The sequence below is a fragment of the Anopheles funestus genome, unplaced genomic scaffold, assembly GCF_943734845.2.
Source record: "Anopheles funestus unplaced genomic scaffold, idAnoFuneDA-416_04 scaffold_16_ctg1, whole genome shotgun sequence".
NCBI lineage: Eukaryota > Metazoa > Arthropoda > Insecta > Diptera > Culicidae > Anopheles > Anopheles funestus.
The window spans coordinates 567781-581475 of record NW_026045354.1 but is presented as its reverse complement, the minus strand read 5'-3'; the positions used below and the strand labels follow the sequence as shown (position 1 = coordinate 581475).

Below are 13695 nucleotides of genomic sequence, written 5' to 3'. Positions count from 1 at the left end.
AAAATGCCGACTTCAGCCGATGAAAGCAGCGAGTATCAGTGGAATACTGTTGTAAGGAAAAAACAGCAGAGACCAACACCCTCAGAAGAAAAACATGCTGCTTGGACTTATCCTCCATCGAAGCCGCAAGTGCGTCCGAAAACAGAAGCCATAGTGATCGGGCTTAACGAAAAAGATTCCTACGCGGATATCTTACGGCGTGTTAAGACAGACCCAAAGCTACAGACGCTGGGTAAACAGGTCTCGAAGATCAGGCGCACGCGAGAAGGAAATATGATCTTCGAGCTGAAAAAGGACGAAACGGCCTGTGGGATGAATTACAAGGATCTCCTACAGGAGTCTGTGGGAGAAGCGGGGAAAGTAACAGTACGTGGCAACGAGGCGACAATTGAATGTCGTGATATAGATGAAGTCACAGCAGCAGAGACAGTTGAACTCGCTTTGCGAAGTCGGTTCGAACTAGGAAATGCCACCGTGGAAATAAAGATGAAACCGGCGTTTAATGGAACGCAGACGGCGTACATAAAAATGCCGTTAAAGCAAGCGTTGATTGTAGCAGAAGCCAGAGAGGTAGAGGTTGATTGGTCAATCTGTCGCGTCCGCATTTTGCCCCAGACCAGAAGGTGTTATCGTTGTTGGGAGTTCGACCATGTCCTACGTGACTGTAAGGGCCCAGACAGAAGAGAGCACTGTCTACGCTGCGGTGAAAAAGGGCATCAAGCACGAACCTGCGTCAAACCAGCAGTGTGTCTCTTGTGTCCCCCGGGAAGCAATGCACACCAAGTCGGAGGAACCCGTTGCCACGCAGCTCGGAAAGCATGGAAGTAGTCCAAGTGAACCTTAACCACTGCGAGGCTGCACAGGATCTTCTGTGGCAGGTGATAATGGAGGAAAAAGGCGATGTGGCCATTATATCAGAACCCTATCGTGCACCAGGTAACACCAACAACTGGGTCATGGATAAAACTGAGATGGCTGCAATCTGGGCTGTGGGACCTTTTCCCATTCAAACAGTAGTATCCTGCGGCTTCGAGGGGTTCGTCATCGCCCTGATCAACGGAGTCTATTTCTGCAGCTGCTACGCTCCCCCCAGGTGGGAGCTAAACAAATTCAACGATATGTTAGACAGCCTAGTGGAACAGCTCGAGGGGCGAAGCCCAGTAGTTATAGCTGGAGACTTCAATGCCTGGGCGGTTGAATGGGGAAGTAGACGGACGAACGCCAGAGGAGACGCGGTGCTAGAAAGCCTTGCTCGACTGGATGTTGTTTTGGGAAACGTAGGTTCTACTCCCACGTTTAGTAGAAATGATAGGACTTCGATTATAGACATCACGTTCTGTAGCCCAATCCTAGCGCGACATCTGAACTGGAGAGTGAGCGAAGCGTACACTCTCAGCGACCATCGAGTTGTCCGATACGCTGCCATCAGAAGGAGCATGCCAACGACAGTGTATACTAACGGCACCCTAGGTTGGAAAATCCAGTTTTTCGACGAGGAGCTGTTCAAGGAGGCGTTAGCCTTTGGTGGCTTCGCAGATGCGCGCAGCGTGCACGAACTAGCAGCTGGGTTGACTGATGCTTGCGATGCGTCAATGCCGAGGAGAAAAGCCTCCAGCTGTAAGCGAAACCCTGCCTATTGGTGGAACGCTTCTATCGCGACACTAAGGGCCAGGTGCATAGCAGTACGCCGGAAATTACAGCAGGAGAGACGTATTGGAAACCGAGATCAACTGCGAGCAGCATACGTCACGGCCAGGTCTGATCTGAAGAGAGCAATTAAAGACAGTAAGAGGAGATGCTTCCTGGAGCTTAGTGCTGAAATTGCTCGGAAGCCCTGGGGTTTTGCCTACAAGACAGTGATGCAGAAGGTGAAAACTCGCCAAGAGCCTGTGGAACGATGTCCCATGAGGCTTAAAAGGATCATTGGGAATTTGTTCCCCACTCATGACGCTCCAGAACTCTACACTACCTTCAGAACTTCAGAAAAAGAGATTGAGCCAATAACTGAAGACGAAATTCTACGGATTGCCGACCGTCTTAAACCTGGGAAAGCACCTGGCCCGGATGGCATTCCAAACGAAGCAGTCAAAGTAGCCATGAGAGCTTTCCCGAAAGTGTTCCAGATTGTACTCCAAGACACACTGAAGTCAGGCCAATTCCCGTCGACGTGGAAACAGCAGAAGCTGGTGCTAATACCAAAACCAGGAAAGCAGCCGGGCGACCCATCAGCTCTAAGGCCTTTGGGGCTCACTGATTCCCTGGCTAAGGTACAGGAAATTCCAATTCTGGATCGCCTGACAGTGCACACGGAAGGTCCGCTTGGACTTTCTAAGCGGCAGTTTGGATTTCGGAAGAAGCGCTCAACAGTCGATGCAATGTTGGCAGTGCTGGAGACGGGATATGCTGCGTTTCGGAGAAAAAGGTCCGGTGCACGTTACTGCGCGTTGATTACAATCGATGTAAAAAACGCCTTTAACAGTGCTAGCTGGGAGGCAATTGCAGCTGCGTTGGAGCGCATGGAGGTTCCCCCGTACTTGTGCAGGCTCTTGAGTAATTATCTTCAAGGACGGGTGCTACAATATGACACGGAGGAAGGAGTCCGGACAACCTCGATTACGGCAGGCGTCCCACAGGGATCAGTTTTAGGACCCACTCTGTGGAACGTCATGTATGACGGGGTGCTGACTCTCGCACTGCCACCAGGAGCTCAATTGATCGGGTTTGCAGATGACATCGCCCTTACAATAACCGGCGAAACGATTGAGGAGATCGAGATGCTGGCAACGGACGCAGTCAACAGGATTGATAGGTGGATGAGAGGGGTAAAGCTGCAAATTGAGCACGCGAAGACGAAGTTTATAGTCATCAGCAGCCACAGGGAAGTACAGAAAGCTACGATATTGGTTGGCTCGCACCACATTGAGTCTACCAGATATCTAAAATATCTCGGAGTCATAATCGACGATCGGCTGAACTTCAAGCAGCACCTCGCAGAAGTGTGTGGGAAGGCTATGAAGACCGCAAATATGATGGCAACATTCATGCCAAATATAGGTGGACCAAGCAGCAACATTAGGCGCCTACACGCTAATGTAGCCACGTCCGTAGTGAGGTACGGAGCCCCTGCGTGGGCGCACATCATGTCGGCGAAGCAGAACCGGAAAGCTGTGGATAAGGTACACAGACGATTGGTCATGCGTGTTACCAGTGCGTATCGTACCATATCGTATGATGCGGTATGCGTAATTGCGGGAATCATGCCGCTCTACATCACCCTTGAAGAAGACGCGAAGAACTTCCGCAACGCACGCTCGGGGGAACCTCTTGCTGATGGAGCAGTTAAGTCGGAGTCAAAGAGGAAATGGCAGGTGGCTTGGAGCAACTCGGCGAAAGGGAGATGGACCTATTCCTTGATCCCCGACGTTGAAACGTGGCTGGGAAGGAAACATGGCGAAGTGAACTTCTTCGTCACACAATTTCTCTCCGGTCATGGCTGTTTCAGGAACTACCTGCATAGATTCCGACATGCCACTTCACCACGATGCCCAGCATGCGAGGACGTAGATGAGACAGCTGAACACGTTTTGTTCTACTGTCCTAGATTTGCTGAGGAGCGCCGGCAATTGAGCGACAAGTGCGGAACGGCAGTGAACGCGTCGAACATCCTGCAAGTGATGTTGCAGAGTGCAGATCTGTGGAAGGCAGCTGAAACGGCGATGCGATCGATTCTGGTGAAACTGCAGAAACAGTGGCGACAAGATCAACGGTTTGGTCTCGCATGAGTGTGTGCTGTGCTGTGTATGTGATGTCCAGTGTTGTGTTGTGTTGTGAAAAAAATAAAAAAAAAACAAACAAAAGTGTTGCTTGTTGCTAGCGCGTATCATAAGACAGACTGAGTGCCACAGCACTGCCCCTCCCATGAAGTAATACCGCGAGGTGATTCCGTGGGAGGGTGCACAGGGTTCAAGGAGAGTTTTTTACTGGGTAAAAATCCCATGTCCCCCATTGTGGGTGTCTTTCGAAGATTTTAAACTCCTTGTAAAAAAAAAAAAAAAAAAAACCTTAGCCAAGACACCTTAGCCGAGACACATTAGCCAAGACACCTTAGCCAAGACACCTTAGCCAAGACACCTTAGCCAAGACACATTAGCCAAGACACCTTAGCCAAGACACATTAGCCAAGACACCTTAGCCAAGACACCTTAGCCAAGACACATTAGCCAAGACACCTTAGCCAAGACACATTAGCCAAGACACCTTAGCCAAGACACCTTAGCCAAGACACCTTAGCCAAGACACATTAGCCAAGACACCTTAGCCGAGACACATCAGCCAAGACACCTTAGCCGAGACACATTAGCCAAGACACTTTAGCCAAGACACCTTAGCCAAGACACCTTAGCCAAGACACATTAGCCAAGACACCTTAGCCAAGACACCTTAGCCAAGACACATTAGCCAAGACACCTTAGCCAAGACACATTAGCCAAGACACCTTAGCCAAGACACCTTAGCCAAGACACCTTAGCCAAGACACATTAGCCAAGACACCTTAGCCGAGACACATCAGCCAAGACACCTTAGCCGAGACACATTAGCCAAGACACTTTAGCCAAGACACATTAGCCAAGACACCTTAGCCAAGACACCTTAGCCGAGACACATTAGCCAAGACACCTAAGCCAAGACACATTAGCCAAGACACCTTAGCCAAGACATCTTAGCCAAGACACCTTAGCCAAGACACCTTAGCCAAGACACCTTAGCCAAGACACCTTAGCCAAGACACATTAGCCAAGACACATTAGCCAAGACACCTTAGCCAACACACTTTAGCCAAGACACCTTAGCCAAGACACATTAGCCAAGACACATTAGCCAAGACACCTTAGCCAAGACACATTAGCCAAGACACCTTAGCCAAGACACCTTAGCCAAGACACCTTAGCCAAGACACCTTAGCCAAGACACATTAGCCAAGACACATTAGCCAAGACAACTTAGCCAAGACACCTTAACCAAGACACCTTAGCCAAGACACCTTAGCCAAGACACCTTAGCCGAGACACATTAGCCAAGACACCTTAGCCAAGACACCTTAGCCAAGACACCTTAGCCAAGACACATTAGCCAAGACACTTTAGCCAAGACACTTTAGCCAAGACACATTAGCCGAGACACATTAGCCAAGACACATTAGCCGAGACACATTAGCCAAGACACATTAGCCAAGACACCTTAGCCAAGACACCTTAGCCGAGACACATTAGCCAAGACACCGTAGCCAAGACACTTTAGCCAAGACACATTAGCCAAGACACCTTAGCCAAGACACCTTAGCCGAGACACATTAGCCAAGACACCTTAGCCAAGACACCTTAGCCAAGACACCTTAGCCAAGACACATTAGCCAAGACACCTTAGCCAAGACACATTAGCCAAGACACCTTAGCCAAGACACCTTAGCCAAGACACATTAGCCAAGACACCTTAGCCAAGACACATTAGCCAAGACACCTTAGCCAAGACACCTTAGCCAAGACACCTTAGCCAAGACACATTAGCCAAGACACCTTAGCCGAGACACATCAGCCAAGACACCTTAGCCGAGACACATTAGCCAAGACACTTTAGCCAAGACACATTAGCCAAGACACCTTAGCCAAGACACCTTAGCCAAGACACCTTAGCCAAGACACCTTAGCCAAGACACCTTAGCCAAGACACCTTAGCCAAGACACATTAGCCAAGACACATTAGCCAAGACACCTTAGCCAAGACACTTTAGCCAAGACACATTAGCCAAGACACATTAGCCGAGACACCTTAGCCAAGACACCTTAGCCAAGACACCTTAGCCAAGACACCTTAGCCAAGACACTTTAGCCAAGACACCTTAGCCGAGACACATTAGCCAAGACACCTAAGCCAAGACACCTTAGCCAAGACACCTTAGCCGAGACACATTAGCCAAGACACCTTAGCCAAGACACATTAGCCAAGACACCTTAGCCAAGACACCTTAGCCAAGACACCTTAGCCAAGACACCTTAGCCAAGACACCTTAGCCGAGACACATTAGCCAAGACACCTTAGCCGAGACACATTAGCCAAGACACCTTAGCCAAGACACATTAGCCAAGACAACTTAGCCAAGACACCTTAACCAAGACACCTTAGCCAAGACACATTAGCCAAGACACCTTAGCCAAGACACCTTAGCCGAGACACATTAGCCAAGACACCTAAGCCAAGACACATTAGCCAAGACACCTTAGCCAAGACATCTTAGCCAAGACACCTTAGCCAAGACACCTTAGCCAAGACACCTTAGCCAAGACACCTTAGCCAAGACACATTAGCCAAGACACATTAGCCAAGACACCTTAGCCAAGACACTTTAGCCAAGACACCTTAGCCAAGACACATTAGCCAAGACACATTAGCCAAGACACCTTAACCAAGACACATTAGCCAAGACACCTTAGCCAAGACACCTTAGCCAAGACACCTTAGCCAAGACACCTTAGCCAAGACACCTTAGCCAAGACACATTAGCCAAGACACATTAGCCAAGACAACTTAGCCAAGACACCTTAACCAAGACACCTTAGCCAAGACACCTTAGCCAAGACACCTTAGCCGAGACACATTAGCCAAGACACCTTAGCCAAGACACCTTAGCCAAGACACCTTAGCCAAGACACATTAGCCAAGACACCTTAGCCAAGACACATTAGCCAAGACACATTAGCCAAGACACCTTAGCCAAGACATCTTAGCCAAGACACCTTAGCCAAGACACCTTAGCCAAGACACCTTAGCCAAGACACCTTAGCCAAGACACATTAGCCAAGACACATTAGCCAAGACACCTTAGCCAAGACACTTTAGCCAAGACACATTAGCCAAGACACATTAGCCGAGACACCTTAGCCAAGACACCTTAGCCAAGACACCTTAGCCAAGACACTTTAGCCAAGACACCTTAGCCGAGACACATTAGCCAAGACACCTAAGCCAAGACACCTTAGCCAAGACACCTTAGCCGAGACACATTAGCCAAGACACCTTAGCCAAGACACATTAGCCAAGACACCTTAGCCAAGACACCTTAGCCAAGACACCTTAGCCGAGACACATTAGCCAAGACACCTAAGCCGAGACACATTAGCCAAGACACCTAAGCCAAGACACATTAGCCAAGACACATTAGCCAAGACACATTAGCCAAGACACCTTAGCCAAGACACTTTAGCCAAGACACATTAGCCGAGACACCTTAGCCAAGACACCTTAGCCAAGACACCTTAGCCAAGACACCTTAGCCAAGACACTTTAGCCAAGACACCTTAGCCGAGACACATTAGCCAAGACACCTAAGCCAAGACACCTTAGCCAAGACACCTTAGCCGAGACACATTAGCCAAGACACCTTAGCCAAGACACATTAGCCAAGACACCTTAGCCAAGACACCTTAGCCAAGACACCTTAGCCAAGACACCTTAGCCAAGACACATTAGCCAAGACACATTAGCCAAGACACCTTAGCCAAGACACATTAGCCAAGACACCTTAGCCAAGACACTTTAGCCAAGACACATTAGCCGAGACACATTAGCCAAGACACCGTAGCCAAGACACTTTAGCCAAGACACATTAGCCAAGACACCTTAGCCAAGACACCTTAGCCAAGACACCTTAGCCAAGACATCTTAGCCAAGACACCTTAGCCAAGACACCTTAGCCAAGACACCTTAGCCAAGACACCTTAGCCGAGACACATTAGCCAAGACACTTTAGCCAAGACACATTAGCCAAGACACCTTAGCCAAGACACCTTAGCCGAGACACATTAGCCAAGACACCTAAGCCAAGACACATTAGCCAAGACACCTTAGCCAAGACATCTTAGCCAAGACACCTTAGCCAAGACACCTTAGCCAAGACACCTTAGCCAAGACACCTTAGCCAAGACACATTAGCCAAGACACATTAGCCAAGACACCTTAGCCAAGACACTTTAGCCAAGACACATTAGCCGAGACACATTAGCCAAGACACCGTAGCCAAGACACTTTAGCCAAGACACATTAGCCAAGACACCTTAGCCAAGACACCTTAGCCGAGACACATTAGCCAAGACACCTTAGCCAAGACACCTTAGCCAAGACACCTTAGCCAAGACACCTTAGCCAAGACACCTTAGCCGAGACACATTAGCCAAGACACCTTAGCCAAGACACATTAGCCAAGACACCTTAGCCAAGACACCTTAGCCAAGACACCTTAGCCAAGACACCTTAGCCAAGACACCTTAGCCAAGACACCTTAGCCGAGACACATTAGCCAAGACACCTTAGCCAAGACACCTTAGCCAAGACACCTTAGCCGAGACACATTAGCCAAGACACCTTAGCCAAGACACCTTAGCCAAGACACCTTAGCCAAGACACATTAGCCGAGACACATTAGCCAAGACACATTAGCCGAGACACATTAGCCAAGACACATTAGCCAAGACACCTTAGCCAAGACACCTTAGCCGAGACACATTAGCCAAGACACCGTAGCCAAGACACTTTAGCCAAGACACCTTAGCCAAGACACATTAGCCAAGACACCTTAGCCAAGACACCTTAGCCAAGACACCTTAGCCAAGACACCTTAGCCAAGACACATTAGCCAAGACACATTAGCCAAGACACCTTAGCCAAGACACATTAGCCAAGACACCTTAGCCAAGACACTTTAGCCAAGACACATTAGCCGAGACACATTAGCCAAGACACCGTAGCCAAGACACTTTAGCCAAGACACATTAGCCAAGACACCTTAGCCAAGACATCTTAGCCAAGACACCTTAGCCAAGACATCTTAGCCAAGACACCTTAGCCAAGACACCTTAGCCAAGACACCTTAGCCAAGACACCTTAGCCGAGACACATTAGCCAAGACACCTTAGCCAAGACACTTTAGCCAAGACACATTAGCCGAGACACATTAGCCAAGACACCGTAGCCAAGACACTTTAGCCAAGACACATTAGCCAAGACACCTTAGCCAAGACATCTTAGCCAAGACACCTTAGCCAAGACATCTTAGCCAAGACACCTTAGCCAAGACACCTTAGCCAAGACACCTTAGCCAAGACACCTTAGCCGAGACACATTAGCCAAGACACTTTAGCCAAGACACATTAGCCAAGACACCTTAGCCAAGACACCTTAGCCGAGACACATTAGCCAAGACACCTAAGCCAAGACACATTAGCCAAGACACCTTAGCCAAGACATCTTAGCCAAGACACCTTAGCCAAGACACCTTAGCCAAGACACCTTAGCCAAGACACCTTAGCCAAGACACATTAGCCAAGACACATTAGCCAAGACACCTTAGCCAAGACACTTTAGCCAAGACACATTAGCCGAGACACATTAGCCAAGACACCGTAGCCAAGACACTTTAGCCAAGACACATTAGCCAAGACACCTTAGCCAAGACACCTTAGCCGAGACACATTAGCCAAGACACCTTAGCCAAGACACCTTAGCCAAGACACCTTAGCCAAGACACCTTAGCCAAGACACCTTAGCCGAGACACATTAGCCAAGACACCTTAGCCAAGACACATTAGCCAAGACACCTTAGCCAAGACACCTTAGCCAAGACACCTTAGCCAAGACACCTTAGCCAAGACACCTTAGCCAAGACACCTTAGCCGAGACACATTAGCCAAGACACCTTAGCCAAGACACCTTAGCCAAGACACCTTAGCCGAGACACATTAGCCAAGACACCTTAGCCAAGACACCTTAGCCAAGACACCTTAGCCAAGACACATTAGCCGAGACACATTAGCCAAGACACATTAGCCGAGACACATTAGCCAAGACACATTAGCCAAGACACCTTAGCCAAGACACCTTAGCCGAGACACATTAGCCAAGACACCGTAGCCAAGACACTTTAGCCAAGACACATTAGCCAAGACACCTTAGCCAAGACACCTTAGCCGAGACACATTAGCCAAGACACCTTAGCCAAGACACCTTAGCCAAGACACCTTAGCCAAGACACATTAGCCAAGACACCTTAGCCAAGACACATTAGCCAAGACACCTTAGCCAAGACACCTTAGCCAAGACACATTAGCCAAGACACCTTAGCCAAGACACCTTAGCCAAGACACATTAGCCAAGACACCTTAGCCGAGACACATCAGCCAAGACACATTAGCCAAGACACATTAGCCAAGACACCTTAGCCAAGACACCTTAGCCGAGACACATTAGCCAAGACACCGTAGCCAAGACACATTAGCCAAGACACCTTAGCCAAGACACATTAGCCAAGACACCTTAGCCAAGACACCTTAGCCAAGACACCTTAGCCAAGACACCTTAGCCAAGACACATTAGCCAAGACACATTAGCCAAGACACCTTAGCCAAGACACATTAGCCAAGACACCTTAGCCAAGACACTTTAGCCAAGACACATTAGCCGAGACACATTAGCCAAGACACCGTAGCCAAGACACTTTAGCCAAGACACATTAGCCAAGACACCTTAGCCAAGACATCTTAGCCAAGACACCTTAGCCAAGACATCTTAGCCAAGACACCTTAGCCAAGACACCTTAGCCAAGACACCTTAGCCAAGACACCTTAGCCGAGACACATTAGCCAAGACACTTTAGCCAAGACACATTAGCCAAGACACCTTAGCCAAGACACCTTAGCCGAGACACATTAGCCAAGACACCTAAGCCAAGACACATTAGCCAAGACACCTTAGCCAAGACATCTTAGCCAAGACACCTTAGCCAAGACACCTTAGCCAAGACACCTTAGCCAAGACACCTTAGCCAAGACACATTAGCCAAGACACATTAGCCAAGACACCTTAGCCAAGACACTTTAGCCAAGACACATTAGCCGAGACACATTAGCCAAGACACCGTAGCCAAGACACTTTAGCCAAGACACATTAGCCAAGACACCTTAGCCAAGACACCTTAGCCGAGACACATTAGCCAAGACACCTTAGCCAAGACACCTTAGCCAAGACACCTTAGCCAAGACACCTTAGCCAAGACACCTTAGCCGAGACACATTAGCCAAGACACCTTAGCCAAGACACATTAGCCAAGACACCTTAGCCAAGACACCTTAGCCAAGACACCTTAGCCAAGACACCTTAGCCAAGACACCTTAGCCAAGACACCTTAGCCGAGACACATTAGCCAAGACACCTTAGCCAAGACACCTTAGCCAAGACACCTTAGCCGAGACACATTAGCCAAGACACCTTAGCCAAGACACCTTAGCCAAGACACCTTAGCCAAGACACATTAGCCGAGACACATTAGCCAAGACACATTAGCCGAGACACATTAGCCAAGACACATTAGCCAAGACACCTTAGCCAAGACACCTTAGCCGAGACACATTAGCCAAGACACCGTAGCCAAGACACTTTAGCCAAGACACATTAGCCAAGACACCTTAGCCAAGACACCTTAGCCGAGACACATTAGCCAAGACACCTTAGCCAAGACACCTTAGCCAAGACACCTTAGCCAAGACACATTAGCCAAGACACCTTAGCCAAGACACATTAGCCAAGACACCTTAGCCAAGACACCTTAGCCAAGACACATTAGCCAAGACACCTTAGCCAAGACACCTTAGCCAAGACACATTAGCCAAGACACCTTAGCCGAGACACATCAGCCAAGACACCTTAGCCGAGACACATTAGCCAAGACACTTTAGCCAAGACACATTAGCCAAGACACATTAGCCAAGACACATTAGCCAAGACACCTTAGCCAAGACACATTAGCCAAGACAACTTAGCCAAGACACCTTAGCCAAGACACATTAGCCAAGACACATTAGCCAAGACACCTTAGCCAAGACACCTTAGCCAAGACACCTTAGCCAAGACACATTAGCCAAGACACCTTAGCCAAGACACATTAGCCAAGACACCTTAGCCAAGACACCTTAGCCAAGACACATTAGCCAAGACACCTTAGCCAAGACACATTAGCCAAGACACCTTAGCCAAGACACCTTAGCCAAGACACCTTAGCCAAGACACATTAGCCAAGACACCTTAGCCGAGACACATCAGCCAAGACACCTTAGCCGAGACACATTAGCCAAGACACTTTAGCCAAGACACATTAGCCAAGACACATTAGCCAAGACACATTAGCCAAGACACCTTAGCCAAGACACATTAGCCAAGACACCTTAGCCAAGACACCTTAGCCAAGACACATTAGCCAAGACACATTAGCCAAGACACCTTAGCCAAGACACCTTAGCCAAGACACTTTAGCCAAGACACATTAGCCAAGACACCTTAGCCAAGACACCTTGGCCGAGACACATTAGCCACGACACCTTAGCCAAGACACCTTAGCCAAGACACCTTAGCCAAGACACATTAGCCAAGACACCTTAGCCAAGACACATTAGCCAAGACACCTTAGCCAAGACACCTTAGCCAAGACACCTTAGCCAAGACACCTTAGCCAAGACACCTTAGCCAAGACACTTTAGCCAAGACACCTTAGCCAAGACACCTTAGCCAAGACACCTTAGCCAAGACACCTTAGCCAAGACACCTTAGCCAAGACACTTTAGCCGAGACACATTAGCCAAGACACTTTAGCCAAGACACATTAGCCGAGACACATTAGCCGAGACACATTAGCCAAGACACATTAGCCAAGACACCTTAGCCAAGACACCTTAGCCAAGACACTTTAGCCAAGACACCTTAGCCAAGACACATTAGCCAAGACACATTAGCCAAGACACCTTAGCCAAGACACCTTAGCCAAGACACCTTAGCCAAGACACCTTAGCCGAGACACATTAGCCAAGACACCTTAGCCAAGACACATTAGCCAAGACACCTTAGCCAAGACACCTTAGCCAAGACACCTTAGCCAAGACACCTTAGCCAAGACACCTTAGCCAAGACACTTTAGCCAAGACACATTAGCCGAGACACATTAGCCAAGACACATTAGCCGAGACACATTAGCCAAGACACATTAGCCAAGACACCTTAGCCAAGACACCTTAGCCGAGACACATTAGCCAAGACACCGTAGCCAAGACACTTTAGCCAAGACACATTAGCCAAGACACCTTAGCCAAGACACCTTAGCCGAGACACATTAGCCAAGACACCTTAGCCAAGACACCTTAGCCAAGACACCTTAGCCAAGACACATTAGCCAAGACACCTTAGCCAAGACACATTAGCCAAGACACCTTAGCCAAGACACCTTAGCCAAGACACATTAGCCAAGACACCTTAGCCAAGACACATTAGCCAAGACACCTTAGCCAAGACACCTTAGCCAAGACACCTTAGCCAAGACACCTTAGCCAAGACACATTAGCCAAGACACCTTAGCCGAGACACATCAGCCAAGACACCTTAGCCGAGACACATTAGCCAAGACACTTTAGCCAAGACACATTAGCCAAGACACCTTAGCCAAGACACCTTAGCCGAGACACATTAGCCAAGACACCTAAGCCAAGACACATTAGCCAAGACACCTTAGCCAAGACATCTTAGCCAAGACACCTTAGCCAAGACACCTTAGCCAAGACACCTTAGCCTAGACACCTTAGCCAAGACACATTAGCCAAGACACAT

At 48.7% G+C, this 13695-nt stretch overlaps 1 long non-coding RNA gene across 1 annotated transcript in view; it reads right to left on the bottom strand.

Moving 5' to 3' along the window:
• Positions 1-6300: 6300 nt before the first annotated feature.
• LOC125774516 (uncharacterized) overlaps positions 6301-13695 on the bottom strand; it is a 45557-nt gene continuing 38162 nt past the window's right edge. Inside the window, exon 3 of the long non-coding RNA XR_007420997.1 lies at positions 6301-6455. This is a non-coding gene — a long non-coding RNA (uncharacterized LOC125774516). The remainder of the gene's footprint in view (positions 6456-13695) is intronic.